The 14,632-nt window shown below is 39.7% G+C and overlaps 1 protein-coding gene and 1 long non-coding RNA gene across 12 annotated transcripts in view; both read left to right on the top strand.

Moving 5' to 3' along the window:
- The window catches only part of LOC128754971 (teneurin-3-like), a 160,128-nt gene that overhangs the window by 3,246 nt on the left and 142,250 nt on the right, over positions 1–14,632 (top strand). The gene's annotated exons all lie outside the window — the stretch shown is intronic.
- Positions 806–5,178, top strand: LOC128754972 (uncharacterized). 2 transcript variants are annotated; one of them, XR_008413996.1, is made up of 5 exons: positions 806–1,267; positions 2,125–2,170; positions 2,239–2,328; positions 2,442–2,754; positions 3,020–5,178. It is a non-coding gene; the product is annotated as an uncharacterized LOC128754972 (long non-coding RNA). The 2 variants fall into 2 exon arrangements; XR_008413995.1 differs by having other exon boundaries at positions 1,219–2,170.

Genomic DNA, 14,632 nt, shown 5'->3' on the forward strand with positions numbered 1-14,632 from the left:
CTTTTTTTTTCTTACCAATTAAATTGAACTCAACTTGAATGTACTGAAGAGAAGATTGTACCATACCAGGGAAGGTTTATATGGACCAAAAAGGTTATTGTGATAAATTCTGGCGATCGTTATCAAGATATCAATACATTTTCATTCAACAGTCTCTCTTTAAACTGCAGTGAAATATTAGAGTATTAGAGTTTGTCTCCAACATCATTATTTGTTTATATTTAAATATAATAGTTAGTTAAGTTAAGTGTAGAGATGAGAAATTCAAAGTTTCACATCCACCCAATATCTATCTATTTTCACCACAGTGTTTCGCCGAGGCACCAGTACAGCGGGAGACCTGTATGTGTTGATGTATGGAGCTAGATCCCTGCCACCGATTTGAGCGAGTGTGTTTTGGTTGTTGTACACTGAAGACATGTTTTCTGCGCTCACAACCATCCTGTTACTCGCTCAACGTTGCATACACGCGTGGTCAACCTCTGGCTGCTCGCTCAACATCGCATACACGCGCGCTCAACACCACTGCTGCTCGCTCAACTTCAGTCTGCTCTGCTCGCACAACTCCATGAGTACACAAGACTGACACCAAAGTCAGCCAATCACTGAGCTGCCACTTGAAGTCCTCTGCTCTCATTGGCTGAACCTCTTCACCATTCACTAGACGTTTCAGTGGACGGGGAAGGCGGGTCCTGCTGGAACTCAATCCTAAATTAATAAAAATGACAGTGGAAACAGTGCACAACAGCCTCAGGTAAGTCATAATCTTAAAAGTTTTCTTAACCTAGGGATTTGTCATGAAACACATTAAATGAATGGAGATGTTTAAAGATGCACGGTCCTCTACATTATGCTAATTAGCCCCGTTGATGACATGAGAAGTTCAGCAACAAGTTAGCATAAGGCCGCCCTTAAGCCAAATGTACGATTAAAGGAGTCAGGTTTACTATTTGGTTTACATTTGTATAAAACTTAACCCCTTTTTTCAGGACAGGCAGTTTTACTGGATTTATTGGAAAGACCAGGTATTTTCACATTTTGCTCATATGATCATCAAATGTGATGTGTCATTAATATAGAAATAAATCAGATTGTTGTCAGTTAGTTTGCAAAGCAGTTTATTAATATAGATTGGTTTCTGATTCGCTTAAGAGTTCATGCCATCATTCCATTAGTAACTAATTCTGTTGTCTTCTTCTGTTGTTCTATTGATTCTTTTCCGCTGATGTCAGAAGAGGAGCCTGACAATAACCCATCACGTCCCCGTGTAAGTGATATTGAGGCATTCCTAGAGAAATGAAAAATAGAAATGTTTATTTCATATCAAATATTTGTTTGTCCATATTCATTATTGATGCTTTCTAAATGAATATTTCACCCGATAGAACATACTCAGACATCAGCTGACAGAAAGTCTTCTTGACAAACTGCAAGCGGCTTTGAGTCAACAACCAATCAACTTGGATAATATGGACTTTCTACACGCCATGAGCTTATTCTATTTAGGTCATTTTACGACCAGAGGCCGACAGAGGCACTGCAAAACCTACATGAACTTGTCCAATGTGACCTTACTGCCAACTTGATACCGGTTGTGAAACTGGAAATGGAAACATGAAATCATTATTGAGAAAGAAAAACCTGAATATTTGCGAGACACACACCTCCCAGTCCCTTGCATTGCTAAATGTCTGGGTGTGACAGAAAGAACCACTTACAGGAGAATGCAAGAATTTGGGTTATCTGCAAGAGGAACATACAGCACAATGAGTGACCGAGAACTACACAATGTTATTTCTCGAATAAAGCAACAGATGCCAAATGCAGGGTATTGAATGGTTAGGGGCCTTTTAGTGTCAATGGGCATCCGCAATCCAGTGGAGTAGACTGATGGCTTCTTTGCATCGAGTTGATGCTGCGGGGATCCTCACAAGGCTGACAAAACTAGGATGTGTCAAAGATGTTATTCAGTCAGAGGCCCTCTCACCTTTGTCCATGTCGATCCAAACCACAAACTAATCAAGTAGGTGGCTTTTCAGAGTTATTATGAATGCCCCTGTTGATTGTAAAGATAATTGTTGTAGTTTTACGCTGTGCTTATTGTGCTTTCTTTTCCTTTGATAGATGCAACATTGTGATATTCGGTGGCGTGGCTGGTTACTCAAGGAAGGTAAAGAGAAAGTTTAAAAACAATGTAAAACCATAAAGCATACAAATAAGTGATTTCTCTCTGCAAAGATTTTGTATCTGGATGCTGACACAAGCAACAAAGCATCAACTGCATTCTCACTCTTCTTGAGGGTATCCCAGATTCACGGTGTGAACTAGGTTTGTACATATTCTTGGAAACAAGAATAAATAATAAACTGGAGATTAATGTTTGATGTTCTTCAACTTGATATTACTGATTGACTACTGATTGAGATTGTCTCCCTCTTAAGGGTTAGAGGTGATCAAGGAGTTGAGAATGTGGATGTGTGGATTCATGTTTGCCACTCGAGGAACAGGAAGGGCAAGCTTCATCTCCAGGAAAGTGTCCACAATCAGAGGTTGTTCTTCTTGTGGCTGCTTTCCACAAAGTCTTGATGTAATGCAAATTTCTTTACAGAATAAAGTGCCTTTGGCGTGACGTCTGGGCTGCAGTCACCAGCAAATATTATGACGTTCTTCATACTTTGGAGGAAGATGGTTTCTTGATGGATGGAATAACCATCCTCTTCGAACAGAAGAGGGTTTCACTCCAGAACAGCTTTGGTGTGTGGCACATCTACAAAATCTTCAGGAGCGGGAAAGACTTGAGATAAAAGAATATTCACATGTATCTTCTCTCATACATGTACATGTATTATACTTTATATATACTTTTTTTTATATACTTTTATACTTGCAATTGCAGGCCTGATTGATATCTGTCCAGACGTCTGCCATTCCTAGAAAAGAAAATAGTGACGCAGATGATAATTTTGTGAAAAGAAGCAAAAGACAAGAAGAATTCATACTTATTCTTTTTTCTTTGCAGGAACTCCAAGATCCAGGCATCAACTGGGAGTGTGCTGTACAGCAACTTGACACTCGTGAGGCACTTGTGGTTCCAGAATACGAATGCCCACTGAACAATGAAGTTCTGGGAGAACTTCAAAGAAGGATCAATCCCCTTACAGAGTCTCAAACATTTGGTCGAGACTTGTATTTCCAGTTTTTAGAAGCTATGCGAAACAGTGAAAGTCATAACATACCATAAAGTAATTTGGAAAATAAGGCATTTTAGGCAATATTATGAACAATGGATCAATTCTGCATTGAGAAGAACTTTAATTTAGGGGAGCGGCATGTGACTGAAATCAAAACATTATCAAAATGTATCAAAACATTAACTACATTTTCATTTTTCCCCATTAATAAATTGAAGCTGGCAGTGAGGGGAGCAATTTTAGCTCTTCCTAGACGATTATGAGCTTAGTTAATTTCAAAATGTTTTACCGGATTATGTCATCTTTGTTTTCCAAAGTGATTTGCCTTGTGAAGCCACAGCTAATAATTTCATCTCCACACAACAGCAGTGATTGTGTATCTTCACTGCTCTCCACCTTGTAATTGAATATGAAAATTAGACAAAGGCGCATTGAACCTCATAAAATGGATGAAAGACTGCCTTCTTGAGTTAAAGGTGGGACTCTGAATCCGTCACATCCTCCTTGCACAGTGAACTATAATTCACTTCACCACTGCAGATGAACTGACAGCACCACTCTTTCAGGAAAGCAGGTGGTGGGCCACCTTGTGCAATGCTAACAGCCACAACAATTCTGTTTTTAGAAGCTATGCGAAACAGTGAAAGTCATAACATACCATAAAGTAATTTGGAAAATAAGGCATTTTAGGCAATATTATGAACAATGGATCATGAGGATGAAAGTGTTATACACTGAATAAGTACAGAACAAACATATAACTGAAATAATAATAATAATAATAATAAGTAATAAATAACCTGAAATTGTCGTACTTGGGATTTTTTTCCAGGACTATCAGAACCTTCGAAGAACCTTTCCTCTATCCCATGAGTCATTTCTAGAAATAGAGAAAAGTAAATTTTCTCATTAAAGATGCTACCATTACTTACTTTTAGTATTCTTTAAAATGTGATTCATATTCCGAGACTATAACATAGTACAACACATTTTATGAAGCGTAACTTTCCAATTACTGACCATTACTAATCACATCTGTTAGAAACTCCTTCCTCAGAGCACCAGTGTCTACACCCGCTTCTCCTATAAAAATAATCTTTAGAGCACTGGCACTAGAATATAAGGCATGCACTTCAATTCCATAGGTATATTAACGTGGATAATAATACAATCACAATTTACAAGTGCATGCATGTCCTGTTAATCTGTAATCGAATGTACCCTTTTGATTTAATTGGTGGATCATCCCCATCTCCATCCTCCTCTATTGGTGAACAATGCTCTATGTCATCTAGACACATGAAATACATTGATTAACTGATCAGTAAGACAACTAGTTGGTGAAAATGAATTACTACCTTTCTCCACAAAGGCCAGCACGGACAGAAATGTCATCACCTGGAAATGCTTTGCAGCAAATAGGGCAAGTAACCAGTACCTTAAAGAAAGACAGGGTGTCTATGAAGAATTTTAAAGTTGCGTTGTGTCACTGATCAGCAGTGATCTGATTTGCTCAGTTGACTTGCAATACAGATGTTGTTATAAGTCAACTGACAGTGATCAGAAAACTATTTGGTCTCACCTCATCAATTATCACTGACTGTTCTCCCTCACATTTCTTCACATGCATCGCAAGAACATGTAGAGGCATGACTTGATTGCTCTGGTTTGCATTTGTTTTTTGGCTTCTTTGCAAAGTGGTGAGAGTCCAGAGGTAGAGGAGTGGTGTCCAAGGTCTCTTGGATTGGCACAATATAAAAAATAGCTTTACCACCTCCTGACATAGCTCGCAAAGCTTTCACGCTGTAACCCTCTGCTTCAGGAGGGATGACCGTGAGTTTTTGTCGGCCACTGCCACCTGCATAATATGGTGAGTCAACCAACGTTCATTAAGGACAAATATAACAACAGAAACAATTCACCACCTGTTGCTTTATGTAGCAGCCATCCACTAAGAAGCTGTTCCATTTTTGGGAAAGCCTCACTCAGAAGCCTTGAAATCTATAAAAATAAAGATAGAAATGTTGCTCCAGAATTCTTTTTACTACAGCAATGGGGGGGTGGGAGGGACACATCTCTGCATGGTCACCGTCGTCTGGAAAAGATACTGTTTGCTTTCCAAGTCCAGCCTGAAGAAGTTCTAGCTCCTCAGATGTCATAGGCGTATGTGAGGTGTTTTGGGCAACAAGATAGAAGTTAAAAGCTAATTTTCTCTTTGAATTAATATTTCTGATGGGTGAACACCTCTTTTTTTCCTCGATTAATGTTGGGTCTAAAGTACCCTGGAAATGACCTGTGGAAAAGAAGAACATTATCATTGTGAACCATGACATGAAGCGGATACTCAAATATACCTATTAATGTTTCTGAATTGACGATGTCTGCATTTGTCTCTCATGCAAGAGAACAGAGAATAAAAGTACAAACATAGAAGCAATAAGAACCTGGTTAAATACTAGAGTACAAATTGCTCATGTTCAAATCTAGAAATATTAAAACAATTCTTGAAAATATAACGATTATAATATAATGCACATATACTGAATAATGCACAAATGAACATCCAACCTTGTCATTTCTTGTTGCAGGCTTGTATTAGAAGTAGTATGGACAGAAGAAGACCCTGACATTGTGTCCCTTGGAGATGGCGAGATAGAGGACATACTGTTCAGCAGTAGTGACACAAGATTCCTGGCTGCTGACTCAACTGTGCTGCTTCCCTGAAAAAAACAAACAAAAAAAAAACGATATTGCATTAACTGATTTGAGACGAATGTAAACCAAATAGCAAACCTGACTCCTTTAATCGTACATTTGGCTTCAGGGCGGCCTAACTTGTTGCTGAACTTCTCATGTCATCAACGGGGCTAATTAGCATAATGTAGAGGACCGTGCATCTTTAAACATCTGGATTCATTTTATGTGTTTCATAACAAATCCCTACGTTAAGAAAACTTTCAAGATTATGACTTTCCTGAGGATTTTGTGCGATGTTTCCACTGTCTTGCGCCATTTTTATGAATGAAAATGAAATGAAATCCAGAGACTCAGGGTCGACCAATGTCATTGTCAAAGGTTTCCAGTATTAAGAATAGAAAAACACACACATTCACTCAGGCAGCGCTAATGCTACGACCCGGCATCAGTTAGGGACCATAAACAAATTCTACATTCATGAAATCTTCAATAAGGCAAAAAAAATTACCATTTTAGAAGAGAGAATTGTGAAATGTTTTTCATCAAACAAGATGGACTGACTTTGTATCATGATTTCAAGAATAGAATATGACTAAATTAACATTTATTGAGATACAGCAGACAGACGGCTCAATTTTACCCCTAAGTAAAATGACCAGGTTCTTCAAGGGACATGAAACATTGAATTTCTCATCTGTACTCTTAGTTAACTATTATGTTGAAACATCAACAAATAATGATGTTGGAGACAAACTCCACCAATGATTCTCATCATAAACAGTTTCAAATAGAGGGTGCAGTGTGTCCAACACTTGGAATAGAATTAAAATGTATTTATTGTGATAGTTATCGTTGTTGCAGAAATTACAACATCTGTCGTCCATATTGCCCATCCCGTGTCTGCAGTCTACGGTTTGGCCAGGACGTCGAGTTGAAAGCGAGTAACTTTGTAGCAACTTTCTAGCAGCAGCCTGTCCTCGCCAATGCATCTTCAATGGAGCCGAATCCGCGATTATTGCGTGCATTTGACTTTCACACAAATTCTCAAAGTGCTACAGTAATTCTGAGCACATTTTACGAGAGGGGACAAGTTTGACTACAAAACTGGAGATTCCCATGTTTCTGTGCCTCACCATTTGGCCACGATCACTGTTTAGAAACGCAAAACCAACTTTTTTTTTCCTCTGCTCCACTCTAACCAGCTTAATTGCCCACTCTAACTTTTTGATTTTTTTTTTTATTTCGGGATCTTTGAGCCTGTTTTGTGGGCGATACGACTTGGCTCAGAGGGTGAGTGTGGCTCCGTTTTGTGCTTTTCGCAGAATTTCTAGGCCAAAGTTTGAGGGAGCTGCGAGCAGTTGAAATAGAGGCAAGTTTCTGGAGTGGGGAATCCTCTTCTCATTCATTTTCAATGGAAAAAAATTGGTAAAACCTGGAATATCTCTGGAATTCTGGCACCTAAGTCTGAGAAAAGTAATAGCAGGCGATTCCTGGTCAGGCCGTACGTTTGACTCAAACTGTATCTACGGCGAAAGCTCTGGGAGGAGTAGCGTGCCGATAATGTAAACAAAATGACGGAATATTCACGATAATGTACTAAGTTTTATTCACGATAATAAGTTGAGTGTATGTCAGCATGTGGCTCCACATTTAAAACACTAGAGTTATACAACCTTCATAAGATTTCACATGCTGGCGTGAAAGCGGAGCCAATGTAATCAATGTAATCACCAGAACATGTAGAGGCATGACTTGATTGCACTGGTTGCATTTCTTTTTTGGCATCTTTGCAAAGTGGTGAGAGTCCAGAGGTAGAGGAGTGGTGTCCAAGGTCTCTTGGATTGGCACAATATAAAAAATAGCTTTACCACCTCCTGACATAGCTCGCAAAGCTTTCACGCTGTAACCTTCTGCTTCAGGAGGGATGACCGTGAGTTTTTGTCGGCCACTGCCACCTGCATAATATGGTGAGTCAATGTTCATTGAGGACAAATATAACAGAAACAATTCACCACTTGTTGCTTTATTTAGCAGCCATCCACTAAGAAGCTGTTCCATTTTTGGGAAAGCCTCACTCAGAAGCCTTGAAATCTATAAAAACGATAGAAATGTTGCTCCAGAATTCTTTTTACTACAGTGCTTTTTACTTTTAAACATGCTGCTGTCACGGTACGAGGGACGAGGGAACTAAAGACCACATATGAGGACGTGGAAACTGAAGGTCACGTATAGAAGACGTGACCAGGACCCAAGCGCAAGTGGTGATAGGCACAGGAAGGCAGGAACGCGTTACAAATAATATTTTAATAATTAACAAATAACAGAAACACAACAGAAAACGCCACCGAACCGGGAGAAAGCTAACTTAATTACAAATTAAATCAGGAAGCACAAGGAAAACAGGAAGAAAACTGAAACACTAACTCAGGCACTTCAGTTCAAACACAGAGAAATCCAAAAAGCTAGCCAACAGAACAGGAGACCGAAAACAAGGAGAACCAGGAGTTAAACGAGCTAGCTAGCACACAGAACAAGAAGCCGAACACAGAGAGAGACACGAGAACCAGGAGTTACCATGGGGAACGAGAGGAGTCCAAAATCACAGGAACCAGAGGAAACATCACAGGGAACATGGAAACACACGGGGACTAGGAGAACTGGCAGGAAACAAAGACAACGATCTGGCACATGTTGCTGGAGCCCAGGTGTTTTTGAAGAAGAAGTTCGTCAGGGGTTAATCGGCTCCAGCCGTGTGCCAAAGGAACAGAGGGAGAAACGCAAAACATGGCTCAGGGACACTGAGCCAGGAAGCGGAGCCATGACAGCTGCGAACGTCTAATCACCATTACTTCTTCAATGAGGAAGCGGAAGGTTTTGTCAGAGGACACAAAAAAAGAATCAAGGATCAACATTGGCTCCGCTTTCACACGCTGGCGTGAGCTCAGAGATGAGTAGGATTTTCTTGGCCTTGGCGTTGTTGCCGCTGGACAAGTAAGTAGTTTTCTGAGTTCTGACACAAATAGCTTTGTAACTAACAAGAAAAGGGCAGCCACACTCTTGCTGGTCTTACCGTGTGAGTTTGTATTTTACGTGACACTAGTTTCCCATGATTTTTGTGTAATGGTTTCTGTAAACGTTTTTTTTTGTTTTTTTTTGTTGTGTTTTTATTGATTTGACTGCAGTGATTGCAAATAAGTCAAATCATATTGCTTGCGCTAAATAACCAGTACAGTACCGGTGTGCAATGTGATTTTTCATGGTCCTGCTTATCAATAGCACCTCGCCCCGAGTGTGGCTGTTTAAAAGTTGACGTTTATTTATTCAGCCTGGAAGGGTCTGTTTGTACTGCAATTCATTGGCATCAATCAATTCACTTTGAAGGTCTGAACTAACAATTTCAGTTAGCCAGTAAACTTGAAGTCATTCTGATAAAACATTTTTATAATTGCAATTTGTCTCTCTCTCACACACAAACTTTTTTTTCACGTTATTTTGCTAATTGTTTGTTTTATGTTATAATTATGTAGTATATACACACAGGTTACATTTTATAACATTGTGTAATGTTCATTTAGTGCCTGTATTTCCACTGTGTATTAATTAGTGTTTCTCTTGTAATGCTTTTTATCAACATTCATTTCTAACATGCTACTTCTACTAACTTAACTTCTACTCTTCACAAGCAACACCTGCAACCACTGCAGACCATAGTTTCCAGCTTTACTGATGAGTCGGACCATATTGGGTACTTTGTGTTGTCTAGGGCTTGTATGTGTTTGTTTTGGGCAATGTTTAGTGATTTTCAAAGTGATCTCTTTTCTGTCGTGATTCAGGGTGTCCTCAAAATGTTGAGGCCAGGTGTGTTTCTGTCAATCAATGCTGTGGTATTTTTAGTTGATGGTGTGAGAACAGTGACATCTTGCCTTGGATCAGGCACATTGTGAACCATTTCTGCTACTGTGCTAAACATCATCCTCTGTTGTGCATTTCTGTTGGAAATAAATTGTTGTAAACTGAGGCATAGTTTCATTGTGACACCTACATTCACATAATTTGTAGTTATCTAGATCAAGTGGCATGCTTTATTATACACATGTTTGTTACTAGTATACATGGGCCACCGGATCTTATGAATATGAGCCACTGGGTGATGATACCCAGGAAAAAAAACAGGGATTAAACAAGATAATTCTGATCTATTTTCTGGGATGTTTCTGTTGCTTTACATGGAAGTTTATTCATCTCACAGATGTGTGACTGCAGGTTCAGCAGCTCAACAGGCTCTTGTTGCCATTGTCCTCGACAAGCGGTGGTTGAAGAATCTGACGAAGTTCATCAATTTGGGGGATGCTTTTCTGCCCTAATTTCAGTATTTTTATAATGACAATGGTGTACATTTTGCTTTTATATCAAATGTCTATCTAATTAATTGCACTCTGCACTGTATATAATGATGTGTGTGTTTGTTTTCAACAGAGCAACTTCTGACTAGGGCTGAATGATTAATTGCATTTGGGATTATACCGCAGTATGATAAAACGTGATTTTCTAAACGTAAGGCTGCGATTTGACTGGTCACGTGACTTCCATGTTAGTGGAGCAATGTAACGGTGAGCGTTTAGCCATTGAGCTATAAATTACGACTTTAGCCTTCTATACTATGGCGGCCTCAGGCGCAACAGTAGCTGACAAAGTTTGTTACCAAAGAGGGGCAGCGCGTCAGTTGTGTCTAATTATTTTGGATTTAAAAAGGGAGATGCTGCGCAACGTCGAGTATTTTGCAAAACCTGCCTTGCTGCTGTTGCAACCTCACGAGGTAACACCACAAATCTTTTGCAGCACTTAAAAATACACCACAAAGCCATGTATGATAATTGCACGGCAAAAATGCCAGTGAGTGCTTCATCTTCAAGTAAGCAAAGTAGGCCTACCAGCCGACAAGGATCACTGACCGAACTGTTGAATCCATAACTCCTTATGAACGGAATTCGAAACGACACGCGGAAATAACTCTTGCAATAACGGAGTTCATAGCGAAAGATTTGATGCCTGTTGTTATAGTGACTAAGCTTGGGTTTACGGCTTTGATAAGCACTTTGGATAAGCGGTGTAAAATTCCCTCACGCACGCATTTTAGCCAGGTAGCCATACCTGAGCTATACAAAAAAATGCAGACAGAAAGTAGCAGCAGAGATGAAAACTGTGGAGTTTTTTGCAACAACTACAGATCTGTGGTCAAGTCGTATAGCGGAGCCATACCTAACTCTAACGGTACACTACATTGATGAAGACTGTCTTCAAGCGTCCTACTTCCCGGACGACCACAGCGGGGAAAACATTGCAGCTGGCTTGAGAGAGGGGCTTGCCAGCTGGGGTCTACAAGAAGAAAACCACATCTGCATAACGACGGACAACGCATCAAATACGGTGTTGGCAGCAGAGCTAAATGAATGGACCAGACTTCAGTGTTTTGGGCATCAATTACATCTTGCCATCGGTACATAAAATTAGTATCTTGATGTATATTTTGGCGCGTGTACAATCAATGTGTGTGGGAGTGAGACTGTGCGTGCGAGCTGGGACAAAAATCTCTCTTCAGTGCTGGGGGGACAATAAACACAAAACAGTAAAATTTCAGAGAGTAATTCGTTTATTTTATAAAATAAATGCTATATTTTTGCTGTGTTGTTTTGATTCCCTCAAACGTCTTATATAGTTATATTAAATAATAGCACTTAGTAAGTGTTCCTTTTTAGTCCAAATCCTACCTGTCTACACCTTTGTTTATGCTCAATTTATGCTATACAGTGTCAGCTACCATTTTTGACCTCACAGACTTCTTTCTTATCTCACTATTAACTCTAGTCTTACTACCACAACAGCAGCTTTCAAAAACTGAGAGCTCAAAAAAAGTTCTAAAACTAGAAAAAAAAAAAAACTTCATTGAATAACCAGACTACATTAGACAATTCATGCATATGCTTTTATTAAACTGTCAAAAAGAAAACAAATACAATCTGATTTTGTTAAAAATAAAACCTTAAATTCACAAACCCTTTAAACTAAATATCTAGTGTAAAATCATGCAAATGTATAGTGTTTTCATTGGAGGAATATAAGGAGTGGGAATTCAGTCAAAACTTCTGCAAACAACTTTGTAGAAGGGGGGAGTCCTTGTATTTGTCCTTGTATTTTTTGTATGACAGGACATGCACTTAAAGATGACAGAGTGTCAAGAGCAATTGGGCTGTGCAAGAAAGTGGTGGGGCACTTCTCTCACAGCTGGAAGAAGAAGGCAGCAATGACTGAAGCACAAAGAGAGCTCAAACTTCCTCAGCACAGCCTCGTCACTGAGTGTCCAACAAGATGGGGATCTAAAGAAATGATGAAGGCCAGGGTGCTTGGGCGGCTCAATGCCATATCTCAAGTTCTGTCAGGTGACGATATGCACGCACCCTGATCCCAACCTAGCAGGATATTGAGATGCTGGAGTCTGTTCACAAGGCACTGCATCCTCTTCTGGACTTCACAGATGCTCTATCTGGACAGGAGTATGTGAGCACCTCATACCTCAAGCCAGTTCTTCACCTTCTGTCCACATCAGACCTGGCTGAAGATCAAGAGGACACTGACCTGACTAGGTCAATCAAAACCAAGGTCCTGGCATACCTTAATGATAAGTACAGTGACCCCAGCACCCAGGAGCTTTTGGATGTTGCATCCTTCCTGGACCCCTGGTTCAAAACCCAGTATATCACTGTTGACAACGTCCCTAACATCAAGACCTGAATCAAGATAGAAATGCTGGAATCAGCATGGCGTGCTTATAACCAGGTTAGTAACAATTATGTAACTATATCACTAACATACTTTGATTTTATTTATCTATAATCTAACTTCAATACTAATTGCTATTTTTGTATCTGGTGGAAGAGGTCCCGTACTGAAACCACTCTAGGCTCGCAAAGTGCTCAGCCACCTGGGGAAAAGGTGAAAAAGTTTCTTGGCAGCTTCTTCAAGACTGCTGTGGCCTCTCCTACTTCTCCCATGCAGTTAAACGGTTACCTCATGACCCCTACCATGGACTGAGAAGAGGACCCCTTGGCCTGGTGGAACGTGCACAGAATTTTTCCACGACTGTGCATCATGGCCCGCAAGTATCTCTGTGTACCTGCCACAAGTGCTCCCGCAGAGCGTCTTTTTGGTGCTGAAGGGAATATAGTGACTTGCACCTGCTCATCTTTTAAACCAGAGAAAGTGGACATGCTGGTTTTCCTTGCAAAAAATCTGTGAGTTTCTGAGAATTATATAAAAGAAACTGTGGCCGACACAGCCATAGTCATTTTCCAATCCAGTTTGTTGTGTGCTGCTGTTCCTGGGTGAATAGAACATATTAGTATTCAAAATGTTACTTTCCTTCTTAAGATTAATAAGAACATACAGTTGAGTTTGTGTTAATCGAGACTTTCATTCATTTATCTAAAAAATGTTCTATTGGTTGAATCCGGTATTTGTTCTCCTTACCTTTCTTGCATTATTGTATGTGTGATGTTACTGACTGGACACAAATATGTTTATTTTTTATATTAGTTTATTTTATCCATTTATTCAATTTTTTTATTACTATTTATGGGCTGTTTATGTTCAGACAGTGCTTAAAAAATGCAGTCTACCTTCACATGAAGAGTTGGACGTCTTAGAGTGGTAAAGCCAAGTATTTAGTAAGTCTAGAATTGTAACTGAAGTAGACAAATTAACCATCTTTCATTTCAATTCATGCTTCATTTGCCTTTATCTTAACGTAAGAATAGCCTACAAGGGAGAACAATTATATATACTAAATCACATATAGTTTATTATAATACAGATTGATTTATTAGTTGTGTTTGTTGTAAAATACATGAGAAGAGGACCTTGAAAAATAATCGCACATTTAATTGCAATTGCAATATTGAGAGAAAAAAATCGCAATTAGATTATTTCCAAGAAAACCAAAATCACTTACTCGTGTACTGTAGTAGTTCCAGCCGACTTACAGCTGGAGTGACCCCCCTCTTCTTGAGGGAGTGTCTTTAAATAATGTAAACCCCACTTACTCATTGCACTACGAGGTGTGAACTGGAGGTGGCTCTTTCTCTCACACAAAGCCAAGAGTGACTAGTGAAAGCTGGTCTCACACCAAGTTCAGTTGCGATTTGAGACAACTCCAGAGTGTGATTGTGTGATCTGTAGCTTTTGATTTGAATTAAAAAGTTCAATGTGCCGTTGTTTTATTTTTTTATTTGTGCCGAGCTGTGCTTAGCGCGCACGCTTTGTGCATTGAGGAACCCGATTTTGCGACTCATGGCTGTCAAATCCATACAGGTACAGTCACGTGTTATTTTGTTTGGTATGCGATCTGCAGAAAGGTACAGTTCGATTATTGAAATCGCTGAGGGCCAAATGTGTCCCTGTGGATAAACGAGTCATTGCAGCTCAGGCTGTTTATGAGCGGGATTAAATTACTGCTGTGGAGCTGCAGGGGTCCATGGAAGGAGCGGTCATGTACCAGTCACAAACATTTCACTAATCTTTCATGGAGCCACCATGGATAGCCGGGAACTTTTGAACTGCTTCATCTGTGATGAATGAATAATGATGAGGGTCCACAGCATGTCCTTAATATCAAACGACGGGCCAGGTAGTTACTGGTGTGTTGCGGGCACATCAATTACACTCACACAGAACTGTACAGGTGCCACAAG

This window comes from Synchiropus splendidus, chromosome 2 (genome assembly GCF_027744825.2).
Source record: "Synchiropus splendidus isolate RoL2022-P1 chromosome 2, RoL_Sspl_1.0, whole genome shotgun sequence".
Classification (NCBI taxonomy): Eukaryota; Metazoa; Chordata; class Actinopteri; order Syngnathiformes; family Callionymidae; genus Synchiropus; species Synchiropus splendidus.